Source organism: Leptinotarsa decemlineata, unplaced genomic scaffold (assembly GCF_025532065.1).
Source record: "Leptinotarsa decemlineata unplaced genomic scaffold, Ldec_3_MD MMD2_tig00000090_RagTag_RagTag, whole genome shotgun sequence".
Taxonomy (NCBI): Eukaryota; Metazoa; Arthropoda; class Insecta; order Coleoptera; family Chrysomelidae; genus Leptinotarsa; species Leptinotarsa decemlineata.
Genome location: NW_027412541.1, coordinates 1,268,070 through 1,278,784, shown reverse-complemented (window position 1 = coordinate 1,278,784; position 10,715 = coordinate 1,268,070).

The window sequence follows — 10,715 nt, the reverse complement described above, 5'->3', positions numbered from 1 at the left end:
ATTTGTATTTATATCCTGGACCCGGATGTCATGCAGGTAGCTATGGCTGCCTCCGTGGTCATGTTAGATGTAGCCTAAGAATTCTAGGTCTTCTAACTGGAACCACAAATGTGCGGTTGGCTCCTGTTGTTGACTCCGTGCGTTTGTGTTGTTTCCTGATTTCGGCAAACAAGTGTTGCCCATCTTTACACTTGGCTGCATCGCGCTGATGAGGCCCATAGCCAGAAACACGTGTCGGCGGTTTGCCCACCTTTTCGGAGTGTTGTGTTCACAAATTGTTTAATTTTTGATTAATATCATGCACACTCGATGAAATCTCTATTTGTATAATAATAATAATAATAATAAATGTTTTTATTGAAAGGTTACTCAGTACAAGGGATACTAATCTAACCTAACAAATGGCTGAATTCAACGTCTTTGCATGACGAATCAAGGCAGAAATTGCTCTTCCATCCAACCAGTAAGAGATAACTTATAATAATACACATTGTTTGCTTAATTAAAACTAGAAAGAAGAAAAAAAAAAAAAGGAAAAAAGGGAGAGAAGCAGAAGAAAAGTAGAAAAGAGAGGCAATAAACGAATAAATGAAAATTATATGTTCTATGTGTGGAAAATCATGTTACAAATATGATGATAAATTTGATGATTTCTTCATATTTATTGTATATATATATATATATATATATATATATATATATATATATATATATATATATATATATCTGTATACATATATATATATATATAGATATATATATATCTGTATACATATATATATATATATATATATATATATATATATATATATATATATATATATATATAGATATATATAGATATATATATATATATATATATATATATATATATATAGATATATAGATATATATATATATATATATATATATATATATGTATACAGATATATATATATATATATATATATATATATATATATATATATATATATATATATATATATATATATATATATATATATATATAAATAGAGATTTCATCGAGTGTGCATGATATTAATCAAAAATTAAACTTTTTCCTGAAAGTCTTCGTAACCAAGTTACGGGCCCTCGAAGTTACAAAATGAAAAATGTTTTTCTTTGATAACTTTTCAAGTGAATATTCAAAATCATCCAAATTTTGGTAATTGACTAAACAAATGAATTCCGTCGATGAGCTTTCATGCAGGAGTCAGTTGTTTTGCTACAAAGTCAGGAACGGACTACCCCCGATGGTCCACACCCCAAAACTTTGAAATGACAGATATTTTTCAATATTTTTCAACAAAATAAGGTTACTTGGACAATTTTATGAATAAAAGTACTCGTGTGGAAAGTCGATCGGAGCAACGAGTCTTGATAAAAATGTAGTTCTACTCGACGACATCAAACCCGCTCGTCCACCATTATTTGAAATGAATAATTATCAAAGCAGAAATAATAATGATAACGTTATTTCAACAACATTTATAACAGGAATAATACAAAGTATGCTAAAATGAAGTCGTAAACAAAAAGTACAGTACCTATATGGAAGTTTAAGTCACAATTGTGATAGCAGATATTTTTTCAAAAGAAATATCAAGTTCTGTAGATTCGTGGTGTTTTTAAACTAACAAGCTACTCTACTATGAAATATCGAATTCATTCCATATTTTGTATGTACATAATACGTGTGGAATAATCACGTTTCGTGTTGATCAGTTATCTGAATCTCATGAAACTCAACATTCGAATGTTTCAAATTCTTCTTCACAGCTAAACTGTTGAGGAGTTTCACTGATAATTATAATTTTATGGGAGAAATTCTTTAACACGAATCTAAATTTAGCTGAAAAAACGCACATCGGAAAAAATATTTACTATACTAATAAAAAGCAAACGAATGAACTACAAAAACGGCTGCACATGACCAGGTGAAAAATATCCAGGGAATAATTATGTTCCATTTCTTTCACAGATGTTGACAAAAAAACCTTTTAGAAAGTTTTGATAAAAAATGAGAAACTGGAATGCGATTTTGCACTTGGCTGTGCAGCCAAGTGTAAAGATGGGCAACACTTGTTTGCCGAAATCAGGAAACAACACAAACGCACGGAGTCAACAACAGGAGCCAACCGCACATTTGTGGTCCCTTTTTGGAGTGTTGTGTCCACAAATTGTTTAATTTTTGATTAATATCATGCACACTCGATGAAATCTCTATTTGTATTTATATCCTGGACCCGGATGTCACGCAGGTAGCTATGGCTGCCTCCGTGGTCATGTTAGATGTAGCCTAAGAATTCTAGGTCTTCTAACTGGAACCACAAATGTGCGGTTGGCTCCTGTTGTTGACTCCGTGCGTTTGTGTTGTTTCCTGATTTCGGCAAACAAGTGTTGCCCATCTTTACACTTGGCGGCATCGCGCTGATGAGGCCCATAGCCAGAAACACGTGTCGGCGGTTTGCCCACCTTTTTGGAGTGTTGTGTTCACAAATTGTTTAATTTTTGATTAATATCATGCACACTCGATGAAATCTCTATTTGTATAATAATAATAATAATAATAATAATAATAATAAATGTTTTTATTGAAAGGTTACTCAGTACAAGGGATACTAATCTAACCTAACAAATGGCTGAATTCAACGTCTTTGCATGACGAATCAAGGCAGAAATTGCTCTTCCATCCAACCAGTAAGAGATAACTTATAATAATACACATTGTTTGCTTAATTAAAACTAGAAAGAAGAAAAAAAAAAAGGGAAAAAAGGGAGAGAAGCAGAAGAAAAGTAGAAAAGAGAGGCAATAAACGAATAAATGAAAATTATATGTTCTATGTGTGGAAAATCATGTTACAAATATGATGATAAATTTGATGATTTCTTCATATTTATTGTAAAAACATATGTATAGGTGTCAACTGATAACTGTTATAAAAGAAGAGAACCGGATTGTAGCATGAATCTCTTCAAATTTTTCTTGAAACTAAGTGGTGATAGGGATTTGAATACAATATATATATATATATATATATATATATATATATATATATATATATATATATATAAATATATATATATATATATATATATATATATATATATATATATATATATATATATATATATATATATATATATATATATATATATATATATATAAATCAAAAGGAGGAAATCGTGGACATGACACTCAAGAAATATGGAGGCGATTTCCTCCATATCATACACACTCAATAATATATATATATATATATATATATATATATATATATATATATATATATATATATATATATATATATATATATATATATATATATATATATATATATACAAGTAGAGATTTCATCGAGTGTGCATGATATTAATCAAAAATTAAACTTTTTCCTGAAAGTCTTCGTAACCAAGTTACGGGCCATCGAAGTTACAAAATGAAAAATGTTTTTCTTTGATAACTTTTCAAGTGAATATTCAAAATCATCCAAATTTTGGTAATTGACTAAACAAATGAATTCCGTCGATGAGCTTTCATGCAGGAGTCTGTTGTTTTGCTACAAAGTCAGGAACGGACTACCCCCGATGGTCCACACCCCAAAACTTTGAAATGACAGATATTTTTCAATATTTTTCAACAAAATAAGGTTACTTGGACAATTTTATGAATAAAAGTACTCGTGTGGAAAGTCGATCGGAGCAACGAGTCTTGATAAAAATGTAGTTCTACTCGACGACATCAAACCCGCTCGTCCACCATTATTTGAAATGAATAATTATCAAAGCAGAAATAATAATGATAACGTTAATTCAACAACATTTATAACAGGAATAATACAAAGTATGCTAAAATGAAGTCGTAAACAAAAAGTACAGTAACTATATGGAAGTTTAAGTCACAATTGTGATAGCAGATATTTTTTCAAAAGAAATATCAAGTTCTGTAGATTCGTGGTGTTTTTAAACTAACAAGCTACTCTACTATGAAATATCGAATTCATTCCATATTTTGTATGTACATAATACGTGTGGAATAATCACGTTTCGTGTTGATCAGTTATCTGAATCTCATGAAACTCAACATTCGAATGTTTCAAATTCTTCTTCACAGCTAAACTGTTGATGAGTTTCACTGATAATTATAATTTTATGGGAGAAATTCTTTAACACGAATCTAAATTTAGCTGAAAAAACGCACATCGGAAAAAATATTTACTATACTAATAAAAAGCAAACGAATGAACTACAAAAACGGCTGCACATGATCAGGTGAAAAATATCCAGGGAATAATTATGTTCCATTTCTTTCACAGATGTTGACAAAAAAACCTTTTAGAAAGTTTTGATAAAAAATGAGAAACTGGAATGCGATTTTGTTTTGTTGAGTGGTGTGTTGTCATATGACTATCATTGTATTGTCAATATTCTATAGGATATTTTGAATTTTTTTGATATGGCCGAACAGTTTACATTCAATGAATATGCAGATATGCATGTATTTTATGGACGAGCATTTTGTAATGCTGCAGAAGCTCGTCGTCTGTATTCCGAGCATTTTCCCAATCGAACGGTACCGTCAAGAGAAACATTCGAGCGTGTCGATCGCAGCTTGAGGGAGACAGGTATGTAATAATTGATAATTAATTTGATCACGTTGTTTTATTTCGATATTATTGTAGGTACAGTTTTGCCAAAACGAGGTGGTGAGAGCGCTCCTAGGACTGTACGTACCGTTGTATTGGAGGAAAATATTTTGGAAGCCGTCGCTGATGATCCTTCAATGAGCATCAGAAATCTATCAGAACAGTTCCATACATCCAAGTCCACTATTCATAGAATAATTAGAGAACAACTGCTCCACCCATTTCACATCCAGAAGGTACATGCCATGACACCTCAAGATTTTCCAGCACGACTGGAATATGCCAATTGGTTCATGGATAGGCAAAGAGAGGATATGACTTTTATTAATCGAGTTTTATTCACTGATGAAGCAGGTTTCGGTAGAGATGGAGTTATCAATTCTCATAATCTCCATATATGGGCCGAAGAAAATCCCCATGGGATATTGCAAACCAAACACCAACGGAAATTCAACGTGAATGTTTGGGCTGGTATCATAGGAAACCATCTTATAGGACCATTCGTTCTACAGGACCGATTGAATGGAGAACGTTATTTGGAGTTCATTCAGAACGATTTGAATGGACTTTTGGAACATGTTCCATTGCAAACCCGAAGAGATATGTGGTTTATGCATGATGGCGCTCCTCCTCATTTTAGTTTGATTGTGCGTGACCATCTGAACCATATTTTCCACAATAGATGGATTGGTAGAGGTGGGCCATATTCATGGCCATCGCGGTCTCCGGATTTAAATCCATTGGATTTCTTTCTGTGGAGGCATCTAAAAAGCCTTGTTTACGCTACACCTATTCACACAAGAGATGCATTGTTGAATAGAATAACATTACATTGTGAAGCCATACGAAACGACCCTGGAATGCTATTTCAAGTACAGAGAGGGTGTCTTCGCAGACTAAGAAAATGTATAGAGAGAGAAGGTGGTCATATCGAGCAGTTTCTGTAGCGGATTTTTCATTTCTGTTTGCTCTTGAGGCTCTTGAGTTTCGTTAGTTAAACGTGTTTGCATTATAAAAATTCGTTATGAACATTTTACCTATCATTTCCATTTTCCTTAAAAACTAATATTTTCGAATAATGGTAGACATCTCAGGATAAATGTTGTTGAATTAACGTTATCATTATTATTTCTGCTTTGATAATTATTCATTTCAAATAATGATGGACGAGCGGGTTTGATGTCGTCGAGTGAAACTACATTTTTATCAAGACTCGTTGCTCCGATCGACTTTCCACACGAGTACTTTTATTCATAAAATTGTCCAAGTAACCTTAATTTGTTGAAAAATATTGAAAAATATCTGTCATTTCAAAGTTTTGGGGTGTGGACCATCGGGGTAGTCCGTTCCTGACTTTGTAGCAAAACAACTGACTCCTGCATGAAAGCTCATCGAAGGAATTCATTTGTTTAGTCAATTACCAAAATTTGGATGATTTTGAATATTCACTTGAAAAGTTATCAAAGAAAAACATTTTTCATTTTGTAACTTCGAGGGCCCGTTACTTGGTAACGAAGGATTTTAGGAAAAAAAGTTATATGAAGTACTGGTGATATTTTGACCCCATCTATACATTCCCGAGAGGAAAAGAAGAAGTCCAAGGACACCGTGTATATATACCGGGTGTCCCCACATTTTATGTGACAGGCAATATCTGGTTTGTTGAAGGAGATACACAAAAATGTTTCATACAAAAGTTTTAGGAGTTCATGAGAGCTATATTTTGATATAATTTTTAAATTACAGGGTGTTTGGTGTAGGTGCTACAGACCAAAATTCCATTTTTTAAAATAGAACGCCCTGTATATCATTACATATTCAGATGCTACGTTAAATTCTGATATCATTTCATGTTTGGTTTTTGAAATTCGGTTACGGCGTTGTTGAGTTATTGCACTTTTCCTTAAATATAAAGTTTCAAAAAAACGTATTTACTCGTACACGAATCCAGTCTATATCTTTTATTAAATTGAACTAGACTAATACTGAAAACAAACCATTATTCTCACCTCTACGATGCGATATCGATATCAGTTGAATATAATATTGAAATTCTTGAGAATGTGACTAACTTGAGGGCGAATTGCTTTATATTGCACAATTTCATCAAGTAGCTTATGCTTGTTGATGCCATAGTAACAAATGTTGTTGAATTGTATCTACTTGTCAGTTCGATTCAGTGATTCTTTGCAAAACAGTAACTGTGTTCTTTGTGCGAAAACTCCAGTATGCCTTTCGCGTTTAGTCCAAGTGATTGCATTGATATGTTATTAATTTTTGGGGAATGTCAGAAAAACTGCCGTCAAGCACAACCTCTATACCAAGAACGTTTTCCAGACAGACCCATTCCGTCACGAATGACTTTTTCGAGAGTTGTAGAAAAATTGCGAACTGGGTCATTTCCTTCTACTATAAAGCATCGTCATCATACGAGATCTGTTAGAACTGAAGATTTAGAGATCAATGTGTTGGCTTATATTATTATTCATACACATGTTTCTATCCGTACTCTTGCAGAAGAAGTCGGTGTGAGTAAATCTAATGTACAGAGAATTCTGAAAGAAAATAAATACCACCCATTCAAAATTCAGTTGGTACACCCATTCAAAATTCAGTTGGTACAAGGTTTGAAACCCACGGACTTTGACTTCATTTGAATTCATTGCTTGTATTCAGGTAATATTACATGAATATTACAGGTAATATTACACAACTCCAATAATGGAGTTGTGAATCGACATAACAGTCACTATTGGTCTCAAGAAAATCCCCACTGGGTCCGCGAAAGTAATTTTCAAACTACTTGGTGTGGATTGTTCAATGGCCGCATCATAGGACCTTACTTTTTCAATGAAAATCTCAATGGATTGCGATATTTACATTTTCTAGAAAATGATTTGATCCAGTTGATGGAAGATATTCCCATAGCAGAACGACAAGGAATTTGGTAGCAACAAGATGGTGCTCCTCCTCACAATTCACAGGTTGTTACTGAATATCTGGATAGAACGTACCCAAATAGATGGATAGGTAATAAGGGTCCAATTCGGTGGCCGGCTCGTTTCCCAGATTTATCACCGCTTGATTTTTTCCTATGGGGTTATTTAAAAGATATTGTTTTCACTACTCCCCTTTGAATGTGGATGATCTGAAAATGAAAATTCGACTAGCGTGCAGTGATATTACGCCTGATATTATAAGAGCGACTTGTACGAGAGAAGTGATTCGACGTTTCGAAGCCTGTATAATATCTAATGGACATCACTTTGAACAATTTTTATGACTTATTTCTAGGTACCTACCATTCTTATGAAATGATTTATCAAGTTATATTATTTACATTGTTATTAATTAAAGATTTGTTTTCGAATACACCTCTTTCAATTTCGCAATTGTTTCATATTCAAAATGATTCCTGACTGAATTCCACAACTCAAAATTGAAACCATTACTTCGAACACCCAAAATTTTGACTAATTTTCATGTGATCTGATGCAGAGAGAATAATTGAATGGGATATTTTAAAAAATAATAGTCGTTCTCAAGACTTTACATTTTAAGCAATAACTCAACAACGCCGTAACCGAATTTCAAAAACCAAACATGAAATGATATCAGAATTTAACGTAGCATCTGAATATGTAATAATATACAGGACTTTCTATTTTAAAAAATGGAATTTCGGTGTATAGCACCTACACCAAACATCCTGTATATTTGAAAATTATATCAAAATATAGCTCTCATGAACTCCTAAAACTTTTGTATGAAACATTTTTGTGTATCTCCTTCAACAAACCAGATATTGCCTGTCACATAAAATGTGGGACACCCGGTATATAAATATATAAAATGAATAGATAAGTACTTTTTGACCATTCCCATATTGATTTCAATTCAAGAACCACCGGTAGACAGCTGTTTCAGCCTATTGGGCATCGTCAGTACCGGGAAGGCGGTCCTCGATTGAAGACAAAATGAGAAAAAAATCAAGAAAGTACTTGATAAAAATAGCTGCTTAAACGCAAGCGAAACATAAGTGAAACCACCTATTGGTGTGACACCCAAGTCAACTTGCCAAGTTTTTATGTCAGTGTTGGTGGTTTGAACAATCAACCGACAATTGCGGTAGCAGAAATTTGGGAAGCTAACCTGGAATTCCATCAGAAAACGAATCCACATGTTTCTAGAAATGATATAAAATCTAGCTGCGTTTACGCAGCTATTTTTAACAAGTACTTTCTTGGTTTTTTCTCATTTTGTCTTCAATCGAGGACCGCCTGCCCGGTACTGACGATGCCCAATAGGCTGAAACAGCTGTCTACCGGTGGCTCTTAAGTTGAAATCAATATGGGAATGATCAAAAATTACTTATCTATTCATTTTTTATTTTCATGGAATTATTTTCCAGCAGCTTGACTGCATTAACCTTTCTAGATTATATATATATATATATATATATATATATATATATATATATATATATATACATCCCGATATCAATATGGCATCCATACATTGAATGCGCTGATAGGGCGTCCATCATAATTTGAAGAATTTACCGAATATATTTCATGGTAAGTACTAGAAAACTGATTTCTGTAGGCTGGCATGACATTTTTACCACCATAAAAAAATTGAGTTCACTATTGATTCGATAGTAGAGCGTCCGTCCGTCAAACATTCATAAGAACTCCTCAGTATACACCATCATCAGACATCTGATTGATAATAGGGAGTCCAATAAGTATATTTTCATACATGAAATAGATTATTGGGAATCCTTACAACGTTGCCAATATTTACCGCATTAAATGTAGGCAGCAAGTGGGTTTTAATTTCTTCACATCTGTTTTTCAACAAGCGTTGTGCCAACGACAAATTGCGTATGGATTTCAGGTAGCCGGTATGTATTTCATTTTTACATAGGTACCAAGTGATATTGACTGATCATGAAAAGTTTATTCCATAACGAAATTTTCAATATCATTCGATAATTTTTGTCTTGGTTGGCATATTTCCATTTTAACACTGTATGATATTTAAGCGAGCCGAATATAATGATAGGAGAAGTGAAACCGACACATGCATGGTGTGATTATTGAAAGTTCAACTTTAATTACAAAAAGTTCATTGTATATTTCCATTAGAAAACAGCAAGAATTCAAAGTATTCAAACTAGTTGAAGACGCCAAAATGACAGACGATAGGATAAATAATATGAATTACCAAAGAATGTAAATATTCACGGCCGTAGATGACAGTGTAAAATCTGTTTTCAGCGTTTGCGTGGTTTGCAGGTTTTTATGCCTGACGTTTCGTCTACTACTGCGGTATACATTATCAGAGGCGATGTGGTAACGGTTGCAAAGCCCGAGTTCGTGGTCGAGTTGTTGTTCCCGTTAACTGAGTTATTGAGCATTGAAAAATTTGGTTGTTGAAAATTGGACGTGCCTGAGTGTTTTGTTGAGCACAGTCATATTTACTCAGTGTCATATTTATTCCATTTGGCTGATACACACTACACAGGATAGCCATCTAGAAGGCATCAAGACCTGTCAAGATTCATTTCCGTGTATGTTATACGATTTTTCGAGTCATGCATTTTTCAATATTTCTTTAAGGACTGACCTAAATATTTTTTAATTTTTTCTAGAGTTTTTCGTTTTTAATACGCTTTTATTAGGTCGACCTGTATGTATGTATGTAACTATGTAGTCAAATCTAAGAAAACTAATTTAACCATCTTTTAAAGATCGTAGCGTTATGAAAATTGGCAGTTTTATGTGATTTTGATGACAATATGGTAGGTACTCTGGAGCTGATCTGATGATGGAGCCGGAAGATAGGCACTAGGATTCCATGATGAAATATCGTATCATAGTCGTGTTTGGTCTTGTAATGAACGTGAATCTCTTTTTATCAATGTGCTCCACAAGATCACATTATAAAAGTTCAAAAACATTATATTTTGTTCATTATGATTTTTTTTAGTAACATAACATATTGTTTTAATTTTTCTATATATTTATCATTATATCCTGTTTCTGTATCAAATAAAGACATTCG